The sequence below is a fragment of the Panthera pardus genome, unplaced genomic scaffold, assembly GCF_024362965.1.
Source record: "Panthera pardus isolate Hobbes unplaced genomic scaffold, ASM2436296v1 HiC_scaffold_13, whole genome shotgun sequence".
NCBI classification, from domain to species: Eukaryota; Metazoa; Chordata; class Mammalia; order Carnivora; family Felidae; genus Panthera; species Panthera pardus.
Window position 1 is genome coordinate 16,152,528 of NW_026526688.1, and position 13,618 is coordinate 16,166,145.

Here is a 13,618-nt window from a genome sequence, read left to right on the forward strand (position 1 = left end):
TTCCGTTGGTTGCCTTTTAGTTTTCTTGGTTGTTTCCTTTGCTGTGCAGAAGCTTTTTATCTTCATAAGGTCCCAGTAATTCACTTTTGCTTTTAATTCCCTTGCCTTTGGGGATGTGTTGAGTAAGAGATTGCTACGGCTGAGGTCAGAGAGGTCTTTTCCTGCTTTCTCCTCTAGGGTTTTGATGGTTTCCTGTCTCACATTCAGGTCCTTTATCCATTTTGAGTTTGTTTTTGTGAATGGTGTGAGAAAGTGGTCTAGTTTCAACCTTCTGCATGTTGCTGTCCAGTTCCCCCAGCACCATTTGTTAAAGAGACTGTCTTTTTTCCATTGGATATTCTTTCCTGCTTTGTCAAAGATGAGTTGGCCATACGCTTGTGGGTCTAGTTCTGGGGTTTCTATTCTATTCCATTGGTCTATGTGTCTGTTTTTGTGCCAATACCATGCTGTCTTGATGATGACAGCTTTGTAGTAGAGGCTAAAGTCTGGGATTGTGATGCCTCCTGCTTTGGTCTTCTTCTTCAAAATTACTTTGGCTATTCGGGGCCTTTTGTGGTTCCATATGAATTTTAGGATTGCTTGTTCTAGTTGCGAGAAGAATGCTGGTGCAATTTTGATTGGGATTGCATTGAATGTGTAGATAGCTTTGGGTAGTATTGACATTTTGACAATATTTATTCTTCCAATCCATGAGCAGGGAATGTCTTTCCATTTCTTTATATCTTCTTCAATTACCTTCATAAGCTTTCTATAGTTTTCAGCATACAGATATTTTACATCTTTGGTTAGATTTATTCCTAGGTATTTTATGCTTCTTGGTCCAATTGTGAATGGGATCAGTTTCTTTATTTGTCTTTCTGTTGCTTCATTGTTAGTGTATAAGAATGCAACTGATTTCTGTACATTGATTTTGTATCCTGCAACTTTGCTGAATTCATGTATCAGTTCTAGCAGACTTTTGGTGGAGTCTATCGGATTTTCCATGTATAATATCATGTCATCTGCAAAAAGCGAAAGTTTGACTTCATCTTTGCCAATTTTGATGCCTTTGATTTCCTTTTGTTGTCTGATTGCTGATGCTAGAACTTCCAACACTATGTTAAACAACAGCGGTGAGAGTGGGCATCCCTGTCGTGTTCCTGATCTCAGGGAAAAAGCTCTCAGTTTTTCCCCATTGAGGATGATGTTAGCTGTGGGCTTTTCATAAATGGCTTTTATGATCTTTAGGTATGTTCCTTCTATCCCGACTTTCTCAAGCGTTTTTATTAAGAAAGGGTGCTGGATTTTGTCAAAGGCCTTTTCTGCATCGATTGACAGGATCATATGGTTCTTCTCTTTTTTTTTATTAATGTGATGTATCACGTTGATTGATTTGCGAATGTTGAACCAGCCCTGCATCCCAGGAATGAATCCCACTTGATCATGGTGAATAATTCTTTTTATATGCTGTTGAATTTGATTTGCTAAGAATTCTTCTTATTGAGAATTTTTGCATCCATATTCATCAGGGATATTGGCCTGTAGTTCTCTTTTTTTTACTGGGTCTCTGGTTTAGGAATCAAAGTAATACTGGCTTCATAGAATGAGTCTGGAAGTTTTCCTTCCCTTTCTATTTCTTGGAATAGCTTGAGAAGGATAGGTATTGTCTCTGCTTTAAACGTCTGGTAGAACTCCCCTGGGAAGCCATCTGGTCCTGGACTCTTATTTGTTGGGAGATTTTTGATAACCGATTCAATTTCTTCGCTGGTTATGGGTCTGTTCAAGCTTTCTATTTCCTCTTGATTGAGTTTTGGAAGAGTGTGGGTGTTTAGGAACTTGTCCATTTCTTCCAGGTTGTCCAATTTGTTGGCATATAATTTTTCATAGTATTCCCTGATAATTGTTTGTATCTCTGAGGGATTGGTTGTAATCATTCCATTTTCATTCATGATTTTATCTATTTGGGTCATCTCCCTTTTCTTTTTGAGAAGCCTGGCTAGAGGTTTGTCAATTTTGTTTATTTTTTCAAAAAACCAACTCTTGGTTTCGTTGATCTGCTCTACAGTTTTTTTAGATTCTATATTGTTTATTTCTGCTCTGATCTTTATTATTTCTCTTCTTCTGCTGGGTTTAGGCTGCCTTTGCTGTTCTGCTTCTATTTCCTTTAGGTGTGCTGTTAGATTTTGTATTTGGGATTTTTCTTGTTTCTTGAGATAGGCCTGGATTGCAATGTATTTTCCTCTCAGGACTGCCTTCGCTGCATCCCAAAGCGTTTGGATTGTTGTATTTTCATTTTCGTTTGTTTCCATATATTTTTTTATTTCTTCTCTAATTGCCTGGTTGACCCACTCATTCTTTAGTAGGGTGTTCTTTAACCTCCATGCTTTTGGAGGTTTTCCAGACTTTTTCCTGTGGTTGATTTCAAGCTTCATAGCATTGTGGTCTGAAAGTATGCATGGTATAATTTCAATTCTTGTAAACTTATGAAGGGCTGCTTTGTGACCCAGTATATGATCTATCTTGGAGAACGTTCCATGTGCACTCGAGAAGAAAGTATATTCTGTTGCTTTGGGATGCAGAGTTCTAAATGTATCTGTCAAGTCCATCTGATCCAATGTGTCATTCAGGGCCCTTGTTTCTTTATTGACTGTGTGTCTAGATGATCTATCCATTTCTGTAAGTGGGGTGTTAAAGTCCCCTGCAATTACCACATTCTTATCAATAAGGTTGCTTATGTTTATGAGTAATTGTTTTATATATTTGGGGGCTCCGGTATTCGGTGCATAAACATTTATAATTGTTAGCTCTTCCTGATGGATAGACCCTGTAATTATTGTATAATGCCCTTCTTCATCTCTTGTTACCACCTTTAATTTAAAGTCTAGTTTGTCTGATATTTCTTTTGGCTTCCCGTAGCATGATAAATAGTTCTCCATCCCCTCACTCTCAATCTAAAGGTGTCCTTAGATCTAAAATGAGTCTCTTGTAGACAGCAAATAGATGGGTCTTGTTTTTTTATCCATTCTGTTACCCTATGTCTTTTGGTTGGCGCATTTAATCCATTTACATTCAGTGTTATTATAGAAAGATACGGGTTTAGAGTCATTGTGATGTCTGTATGTTTTATGCTTGTAGTGATGTCTCTGGTACTTTGTCTCACAGGATCCCCCTTAGGATCTCTTGTAGGGCTGGTTTAGTGGTGACAAATTCCTTCAGTTTTTGTTTGTTTGGGAAGACCTTTATCTCTCCTTCTATTCTAAATGACAGACTTGCTGGATAAAGGATTCTCGGCTGCATATTTTTTCTGTTTAGCACACTGAAGATATCGTGCCAATCCTTTCTGGCCTGCCAAGTTTCAAAAGAGAGATCAGTCACGAGTCTTATAGGTCTCCCTTTATATGTGAGGGCACGTTTATCCCTTGCTGCTTTCAGAATTTTCTCTTTATCCTTGTATTTTGCCAGTTTCACTATGATATGTCGTGCAGAAGATCGATTCAAGTTACGTCTGAAGGGAGTTCTCTGTGCCTCTTGGATTTCAATGCCTTTTTCCTTCCCCAGGTCAGGGAAGTTCTCAGCTATTATTTCTTCAAGTACCCCTTCAGCACCTTTCCCTCTCTCTTCCTCCTCTGGGATACCAATTATGCGTATATTATTTCTTTTTAGTGTATCACTTAGTTCTCTAATTTTCCCCTCATACTCCTGGATTTTTTTTATCTCTCTTTCTCTCAGCTTCCTCTTTTTCCATAACTTTATCTTCTAGTTCACCTATTCTCTCCTCGGCCTCTTCAATCCGAGCCGTCGTCGTTTCCATTTTGTTTTGCATTTCGTTTAAAGCGTTTTTCAGCTCCTCGTGACTGTTCCTTAGTCCCTTGATCTCTGTAGCAAGAGATTCTCTGCTGTCCTCTATACTGTTTTTCAAGCCCAGTGATTAATTTTATGACTATTATTCTAAATTCACTTTCTGTTTTATTATTTCAATCCTTTTTGATCAGTTCATTAGCTGTTGTTATTTCCTGGAGATTCTTCTGAGGGGAATTCTTCCGTTTGGTCATTTTGGATAAGTCCCTGGAGTGGTGAGAACCTGCAGGGCACTTCCCCTGTGCTGTGGTGTATAAGTGGAGTTGGTGGGCGGGGCCGCAGTCCGACCTGATGTCTGCCCCCAGCCCACCGCTGGGGCCCCAGTCAGACTGGTGTGTGCCTTCTCTTCCCCTCTCCTACGGGCAGGATTCACTGTGGGGTGGTGTGGCCCGTCTGGGCTACTCGCACACTGCCAGGCTTGTGGTGCTGGGGATCTGGCGTATTAGCTGGGGTGGGTAGGCAAGGTGCACGGGGGCAGGAGGGGCAGGCTTAGCTCGCTTCTCCTTAGGTGATCCACTTCAGGAGGGGCCCTGTGGCAGCGGGAGGGAGTCAGATCCGCTGCCGGAGGTTTGGCCTCGCAGAAGCACAGAGTTGGGTGTTTGCGTGGAGCGAGCAAGTTCCCTGGCAGGAACTGGTTCCCTTTGGGATTTTGGCTGGGGGATGGGCGAGGGAGATGGCACTGGCGAGCGCCTTTGTTCCCCACCAAACTGAGCTCTGTCGTCCGGGGGCTCAACAGCTCTCCCTCCCTTTGTCCTCCAGCCTTCCCGCTTTCCGAGCAGAGCTGTTAACTTATGACCTCCCAGAAGCTAAGTCGCGCTTGCTGTCGGAACACAGTCCGTCCGGCCCCTCCACTTTTGCCCGCCAGACTCGGGGGCTCTGCTTGGCCGGCGGGCCGCCCCTCCACCCCGGCTCCCTCCCGCCAGTCTGTGGAGCGCGCACCGCCTCGCAGCCCTTCCTACCCTCTTCCGTGGGCCTCTCGTCTGCGCTTGGCTCCGGAGACTCCATTCTGCTAATCCTCTGGCAGTTTTCTGGGTTCTTTAGGCAGGTGTAGGTGGAATCTAAGTGATCGGCAGGACGCACGGTGAGCCCAGCGTCCTCCTACGCCGCCATCTTCCCTGATTCTCCCATTTATTCATTTTTGAGAGACAGAGCACGAACAGGGGAGGGGCAGAGAGAGAGGGAGACACAGAATCCAAAGCAAGCTCCAGGCTCTGAGCTGTCAGCACAGAGCCCAACGTGGGGCTCAAACCTACGAACCACGAGATCATGACCTGAGCCAAAATCGTACGCTTAACCAACTGAGCCACCCAGGAACCCCTCTTTCAGCACCTTTAAGATATCATTCCATTGTCCTCTGATTTAGGTTGTTCCCGATAAGAAATTTGTTGAGTTATTATGTCTATTCTTCCGCATGCAACGTGTCTTTTTCTCTGGCTATTTTTATACTTTTCTCTTTATCAGGTATTTTCTATATTTAATTATGATGTGCCTTGGCCTGATTTTCTTTTTATTTACCCTGTTAGGGGTTAATTGAGCTCTTCAGGTCTGTGGGCTTATAGTTTGTATTAAATTCAGAAATATTTCAGGAACTATTTCTTCAAATATTTTTGCACCTCTCTTTTTTCTGGGACTCCTGCTTGATATTGTCATACAGTCATTGAGGTTCTGTTCATTTCTTTTTTTTCCAGAATTAATTAATTAATTAATTTTTCTGTGCTCCTATTTAGATAGCTTCTATTGCTGTCTTAAGTTAATTAATCTTTCTTTTTATATAGCCTAATCTTCTATGAAGTCCACCCAGTGAATTTTTAATTCAAAATATTATATATTTTTACCTCTAGAAACTATAGTTATTTTAAAAATGTATCTTTTATTTTTCACCATATTCATATTTTTCTTTAATTCTTGAACTGCTATAGTAGCTATTTTAATGTTCTTGTCTGCTAACTCCATCATTTCTGTCATTTCTTCATCCTGATTGTATCAATTTATTTTTCTTAAGGTTATGGATCACATTTTTCTACTTCTTCACATATCTAGTAATTTTTTATTGAGTTTTCTTTGTGTTGAGAGTCTAGATTTTGGGTTTTTTTTAATTATTATTTCTTTATTTTCAAGTTAGTTAACATATGGTGTAGTCCTGGCTTCAGGAGTAGAACCCAGTGATTCATCTCTTACATATGACACCCAGTCCTCCTCCTGAAAACTACTCTCCTTAATGCCCATCACCCATTTAACCCATCCCCATCAACTCTCAGTTTGTTCTCTGTATTTAAGAATTTCTTATGGTTTGCCTCCCTCTCTTTTTTTATTTTTCCTTCCCTTCCCCTGTGTTCATCTGTTAAGTTTCTCAAATTCCACATATGAGTGAAAACATATGATTTCTGTCTTTCTCTGACTTATTTTGCTTGGCATAATACACTCTAGTTCCATCCATGTTGTTGCAAATGGCAAGATCTCATTCTTTTTCATCTCTGAGTAGTATTTCATTGTGTTTATATATATATATATGTGTGTGTGTGTGTGTGTGTGTGTGTGTGTGTGTGTATCACATCTTCTTAACCCATTCATCAGGTGGCAAAAAAACACATGGAAAGATGCTCAACATCGCTCATCATAAGGGAAATACAAATATACAAAACCACAGTGAGATACCACTTCACACAGGTCAGAATGGCTGTAATTAACTCAGGAACAAGAGATGTTGGGAAGGATGTGGATGGAGAAAGGGGAACCCTACTGCACTGTTAATAGGAATGAAAACTGGCCCAGCCAATCTGGAAAACAGTATGGAGTTTCCTCAAAAAATTAAAAATAGAACTACCCTATAACCCAGAAATTGCACTACTAGGAATTTATCCAAAAGATACTAAAATGCTCATTTGAAGAGGCACGTGCACCCCAATGTTTATAGCAGCACTATAAACAATGGCCAACTTGCTGTCTTTAAAAAAACACTGTTGAAGTTTATTTTGACAGGCAGTTAAGTTTTTTGTTTGATCCTTTTACATCACACATTTAAGACATGCTAGAACAAGTCTAGAGTAGCTTTTCCTCTAGACTAATTAGTGACTGATAGTTAACCCTTACTATTAATGTATGATGCTTCTGGTGCCTCTGTTGAGTGCTCTGAGTGTTCAGTGAGGGGTTTCCATTGTAACTGGTCAGAATTCAAACATCTCCCAGCCCTGAATGAAATCTGAGAATTCTATTCATTGTTCCCTCATAGTTATTCTGTGTCCAGTGCTGTGGAGGTTTACACTGCGCATCCACAGGTCAGTATTCAGCCACCAAAGAGTCACCAGAATCCCTGTGCAGATTTATAAAGCCCTTTACCTTTACGGTGTCCTTCTCTCTGGTAGTCCATCCTGCAAATTGTTCCAGATGCCTTGGCCTCTTCAAACTCCGATCTCTATTTCCTCAACTCAGCAAAACTGCCTCCCCCTGCTTGAATTCTTCCCCCTTGTCATGCACACCAGAAAGTGTCACCAGGCAGAAAGTCTAGGTAATTTTAGGTTCGCTTACCTACTTCCCTTGTCTCATTCTTCCCTTGTGTTTTAGGTCTTCGTGGAAATTCCAGTACCAATTACTCCTTCATGGCAAGAAACTGAAGTCTTCTATGTAACTACCTAAAGCTAAAACCTCCTTTTGTGGACCCCATCTTTTTCACCTACTGGAGGATGCCTTCCCCGTCTGCCCCGCGTTACCAAATTTTTGTTCTCTACTGAATCATTCCCACCACACAAACATGTAGTTTTCATTTTTCCCTTTCCCATCCTTTGTCAGACATTTTATTTCTACATATGTTAGAAATATAGTAATACATTCTTATTTTTGTTTTGAGCAACTAAACAACCACAAAAACCAACAAAAAACTTTTCCACCCTACTTCCCCTGCCAACTATCACCCCATTAAGCTGCTCCCCTGTGTAGCAAAACACCTGTAAAATAGCTTTCTGTAATTGCAGCACTTAATTCCTGTTCTCTCTCTCTTAGGCCAATTCCAAGCGGGCTTTCACCCCCTGCACATCTGCTCTCATCAAGGTCAATCATAACCACCATTCGTGTTGTTAAATCCAATGCCCTACATTTGGTCTTCATCTTCCACTGGATCCAAGATCTCTAAGCAATATTTGTCCCAGTAGGTCACTCCGTCTTCCTTGATTTATTTTTTCCACCTGGCTTCCAGGGCCTGCACTCTCTTGGTTTCTTTTTCACCCCTCACTCATCACTCCTTTTTTAAATCTCCTTTTTAGGTTGGTCCTTCTCTCCCCAGCTTCTAAACACAAGAACGCCCAAGAATCTTGGCTGTCCTTTTTTCCCTATGTACTCTCATTTCTTTGGTGATCTCACATAATCCCATGGTTTTAAATACCACGTATTCATCCCATGCGGACACCATACACGTTTCTATCTCCAGTGCAGACCTCTCTCCTAAATGCCAAACACGAATACATCCACTTGGATGGCTAAGAGGAATTTCAAAGCTAGCATATTGAACACTGCCTCCACCTTCCGTATTCCCCATCTCAAGTGGCGGCAGATCCATATTCCAATTGCTAGACTGAAAATATTCTTGACTGCTTTACCTCACACACATCACATATCCATTAAGAAATCATGCTGGTTCTACCTTCAGAACAAGCCCAGAATCCACACACTTCTCACCATCTTCCTTGCTACCGCTCTGGTTCCGGCTACCACCACCTCTCTCCTGAATTACTGCTATGTCCTCCTAATAGGTATCCCTGCATCTACCCTTCAGTTTGCTACCGAACCCGTTTACACTTACTTCCAACAGAAGTTAGACCATGTCACTTCTCTGCTCATATTTCTCCAGTGGCTCCCCATTTCATGCAGAGGAAAGACTAAAGTTCTTACATAGGAGCCTATAAGGCCCTATGTGATCAGTTCCCATTACCTCCCTGACTTCATTCCCTGCCATTAATACCCTCACACCCTTCTCCTTGGTCACACCGGTCTTACTGTCCCTAGAACATGCCCCCTCCTTGCTACAATGTAAGTTCTATGAGGCAGGGGTCTTTGTATGCTCTGTTCTCTGTTGTACCCCAAACATACAAGAGAGCCTGGCACAACAGTAGATTCTGCCATAAGTATTTGTTGAACGAACGATCACATAACCACCAGGCATCCCCTGAAAACAGTGAGAGAAGGTGAACTCTCTCACCCCTTTGGCTCCGGAAGAGGGTAAACTGCTGCCTGCTGGCCAACATCAAACCCACTACTTGTTTTTGTAAATTAAGGTGCATTCAAACCATGGCCCAAAACATCAGTTTGCGTGTTATCTGTGGCTGCTTTCCCCACACACCAGACCAGCAGAGTTGAGTAGCTGCCTCAGAAAATGTATGGTCCACAAGGCCAAAACTATTTACTGTCTTGTTCTTGATGGGAAAATTTTGCTGATCCCTGATCTAGAATTAAGAAAGGAAGAACTCAGCTATTCCTCGCCTCCCACAAAAATCTAACCACCAAACCCAAAGAATGAAACACACTCAGATTTGGGGCGGGTGACCCAGTCCCCCAGTACCATGCAAAGATGATGCGAGCACTGCAGTCTGGGGGGAAGAGTGAGCTTAGAAATGCTCCTATCCTATGCACAGGTGGTATTCTGTCTGTGGAGGCAGCAAAAAGTAGCCATGTCTGCCCACACACATCACCAATGGGAAGATTAAGGAAGTTAGCTCTATTTTTTACATCTACATCAATTAATCTCTCATGAGTTGAAAAATTTCCCCTAACTGCCTATTCTTAATCATGTTAGCACAGAAGGGTCATTTATATCATATTCTGTGACCAAATGACGCATTCCATTTCCTTAAAATAGAGTCAGCTCTCATCTGTCTTGAAGACAGGGCTTCTCTGAACACTGACTGACACAGTGGGTGAGCTGGGGGTTCAGCAGGTGCTCCTTCGGGATGCTAAAAACCTGACTTGAAAGAGGCGAGGGGTGGGCTGTGGGACCCCCTCCAAAATGAGCCTGGGGTGGGCAAACCTGGGTGGAGGGCTTTCCTAGGACGTTGTCATGGCGCTCAGGATGACTCAGGGTTGGGATTGCTTCGGACCTGTCTCAAATCCCAGCCTCCCTAGGGATTCCTTGGAATTGGAAGGACTCTGTATAAAGGAGCCAACTGAGAGCCATGTAGTCTAGATTCATACCTCTGGTACTTGCTGGAATGAGACCAACCTCCTGGGCGCCTGGTGACCCTGGACCCACAAATGTGGAACTCGGCTGCCTTTGCCCTAGTCCCGGGGGGAATATATTCCTATTTCTCCAGTTCACAGGCAGAACTCTCCCTCTGGTTACGATTCCCATCGGCTCCTCCCTCAAAGAGAAAGAAAGAAAACTCTCTCATGTGAAGAAGAGAAGGCTGCAAAGCATTCATCAGTCAAATGGTCCCCCAAAGATGGTACCCAACCATCACTTCGTAAAACAAAACAAAACCCACTAGACTTCAGTGCAAGGCAAGGACCATAATTTAGAGATAAATTCCACCTGATAGCCACTGAAAATGCCAGAATAAAAACTGATCTGAGGAATATTCAAAAGTGCTTGCATACCAGAGAAGAAAAACAAACCTTGGTTAACAGTCAACCACGGCAACTGATTTCTAAGTTCGGGTCCCTCTGGGTGTCATGGAATCCCTATTCTTTGGAGAATGTTAAGACCAGGATGGTTCTGCTGGAACTTTGGCATATAACTCTGGCATACAGCTGGGTTGTAGAAACCTCTAAGCTTTCCTCTGACTCCATGCTTCCAGGAATGACTAAAGTAAAAGGAAATTCAAAGAGGAAAAAGAGGCAGAGGGCTATGGTAGATCTCTAGTTCCGAGTACCCCGTGTGCTGCCCTGGAGCTTCTGTCTCCCCAGGGTACAAATCAAGATGGGGCTTCTTAAGGTGGATATTGCTGTTGTTAATATCAGTACTTCCCAGGAGACTTCATCTGCTAACAGAATGGTGGGAGCATGAGAAGATTCAGCAGAACATTTCAAAGCACCTTGGACTAGACCTTTGCTACATAGATGTCTCTTCCTTAGCGTGGATGAAAGCAGAGGACGGGGGGAAACAACTCAGTGGATGACCTTTCTTTGCTGCCTTACCTGCAAGTTAAGAAGAGAATAATCCTGGAGGCTCTGGTCTAACCACTTCTCAGGCTCCTCCATGAGATAGTAAGAATTCGCAATAATCTACTAACGGATAAACAGGAAAGTTATTTGTTGCAAGCTTGGACTTAATATGTGTTAAGTAATAGAGTTAACAACCTTTACAGAGTAGGTCACCAAGCACTGCCTGGGAGGACGGAGAAGACACCACAAGGGAGTGCTCACAGGGACACACAGATACAATATTTTTAAAATAATTTGTCATGTTTATTTATTTTGAGAGAGGGAGGGAGAGAGAGTGTGCACATGAGCAGGGGAAGGGCAGAGAGAGAGAGAGAGAGAGAGAGAGAGAGAGAGAGACAGAAAATCCAAAGCAGGCTCCATCCTGTCAGCGCGAAACCCGACACAGGGCTCGAACCCACGGACCGTGAGATCATGACCTGAGCTGAAATCAAGAGTCTGATGTCTAACTGATGGAGCCACCCGGGCACCGCAGATATTCTATTTTTAAATAAGGTGTTGAGGTGCCAGTTACCTTGACCTCAGGAAAAATACTCATGCATAAAGTCACATTGAATTTGGACAGGAAAACTAGGATCATCTTACGATTACTTGAATACAACCCATCACCTTCTATGCCACAAGGCAGGGCTGATACAGCCTGTGCTGTCTATGGGGATGCCTCCCGCCTCCTGGGAAGGTCATTTCCCCCCAGAGGAGACCACTATGGTAATATTCAATATGAGTATATTTTAAGGAACTCTGCCCTCCCCTAAAAACATCTCTACCTGCAGCCACACCCTGCTTCCATGCCCCCACAGAGGCATCCCTCCCAGGCCAGGTGCCAGAACCTTCTCTGGAAAAATGCAGCCCCTTCCCTTTGGGGCTGAACCGTCTCCTGGTAAGTACTGCTATTAATAACAATGGAAATAGCCAGCCTCTTCCCTACTTTCCACAGGAGTCCCAGTCTCCTGTGCCTCGGGAGTCTGGCAAACTCTATGGTCTTGGGCTGTGGACACCTGTCGGTCTGGCTTCTGCTGGCCGTGAGAGAGCTGGGAATACCACTCACGTTCTGGGAGAGGAGGAGGAAGAGGGTGGAGCCTGCAGAGCGCTTATTTCCAGATCAGTCTCTCCACCAACAACCAGCAAGCAAACAGCTGGTATGCTCTGAAATTCACCTCATTACCCTAAGTGCCACCTTTCTCTGAAAGCCGACCATGAGCAATGAGGAAGGTATATTCCTCTAATTAATATGATTTGTACCTACCGTGCCCCTCTCAACTTCAAAACACACTCCCTTCCGATTATCGGAGAATTCCTCTGTCCCCTGTGAGGTGACGGTGAGAGCATGGTGCTTACCCCACCACACAGGACTTTCTGTCTGGGTCTGGCGTCTCCCGACAGCTCCTGGGCTGTCCTGTGTCTCAGGCTGACCTACGGAACACACAGCTGCCTGACTTTTGAGAAGGTCACACTGCCCTCTTGGGTCCGGCCTCTCTCAGGCCCATCCTGAGGTCCCTCTCATGGAAGTCTGTCCAGCACTGCCAGTCTTCTCCAGAACAAGTCTACATACAGCAACACGCGTGCTGCCCCAGATGCGGGCGAAGGGCAAGGAAGGGCTGGCAGCCACCTTGAACTACAGAACAGAGGAGGCCGCTCTCACCTCCTCATCCGGGATGGAATGTGCTTATCCCTTCTCACACTCAGGAGAAGTGACGAGAACCTTGTACCTTTGAGCTACAAGAAATTTCTGACTTTGGGCACCTGGGTGGTTCAGTTGGTTGAGCGTCCAACTCTTGAATTCAGCTCAGCTCACTATCCCAGTGTCATGGAATCGAGCCCTGCGTGGGGCTCTACACAGAGCTTGGAGTCTGCTTAAGATTCTCTCTCTCCCCAGCTCTATGTCTCTAAATAATAAGAATAAGAATAAGAATAAGAATAAGAATAAGAATAAGAATAAGAATAAAAAATGTAAGGGGGCCTGGGTGGCTCAAGCGTCCAACTTTGGCTCAGGTCATGATCTTGTAGTTCATGGGTTTGAGCCCTGCATTGGGATCTGTGCTGACAGCTCAGAGCCTGGAGCCTGCTTTGGATTCTGTGTCTCCCTCTCTCTCTGCCCCTTCCCTATTCGCACTCTCTGTATCAAAAATAAATAAACATTAAAAAAAATTTTTTTTTAATTTAAGGGGTGACTGCATGACTCAGTCGGTTGTGCATCCAACGTCGGCTCAGGTCATGACCTCACGGTCTGAGTTCGAGCCCCACATCAGGTTCTCTGCCGTCAGCACAGAGCCAGCTTCGGATCCTCTGTCTCCCTCTCTCTGCCTCTCCCGGCTCACACTCTCTTTCTCTCTCTCTCAAAATTAAATAAACGTGAGAGAAAAAAAGAAAGAAACAAAGAAAAGAAAAGAAACCTCCAGCTTTTATGAATGAGGAGACCAAAGCCCGTGGCTGAGGTCAGAAGGCTGAACTTGGCCTCTTGACTCTCAATCCATACTCTTCCCACTGCATTAAACTGCCTCAAGCTTTATAATTATAGCCAGTTAATCTCTTCATTCTATACTCTTCAGGCTCCCAGAGTACCCCAAACTGCAAGAGGGAGCAAAGCTTCCAAGTGGTGCTTTGGAGGGGGAGGGGGAGAGAGGCAAGGTGGATTTCT

General features: G+C 43.7%; 1 long non-coding RNA gene across 1 annotated transcript in view; it reads left to right on the forward strand.

The window, feature by feature from the left end:
* Positions 1-9,224, forward strand: part of LOC109251011 (uncharacterized) — a 35,333-nt gene extending 26,109 nt beyond the window's left edge. Inside the window, exon 3 of the long non-coding RNA XR_008421542.1 lies at positions 7,399-9,224. This is a non-coding gene — a long non-coding RNA (uncharacterized LOC109251011). The remainder of the gene's footprint in view (positions 1-7,398) is intronic.
* The last annotated feature ends 4,394 nt before the right edge of the window (positions 9,225-13,618 follow it).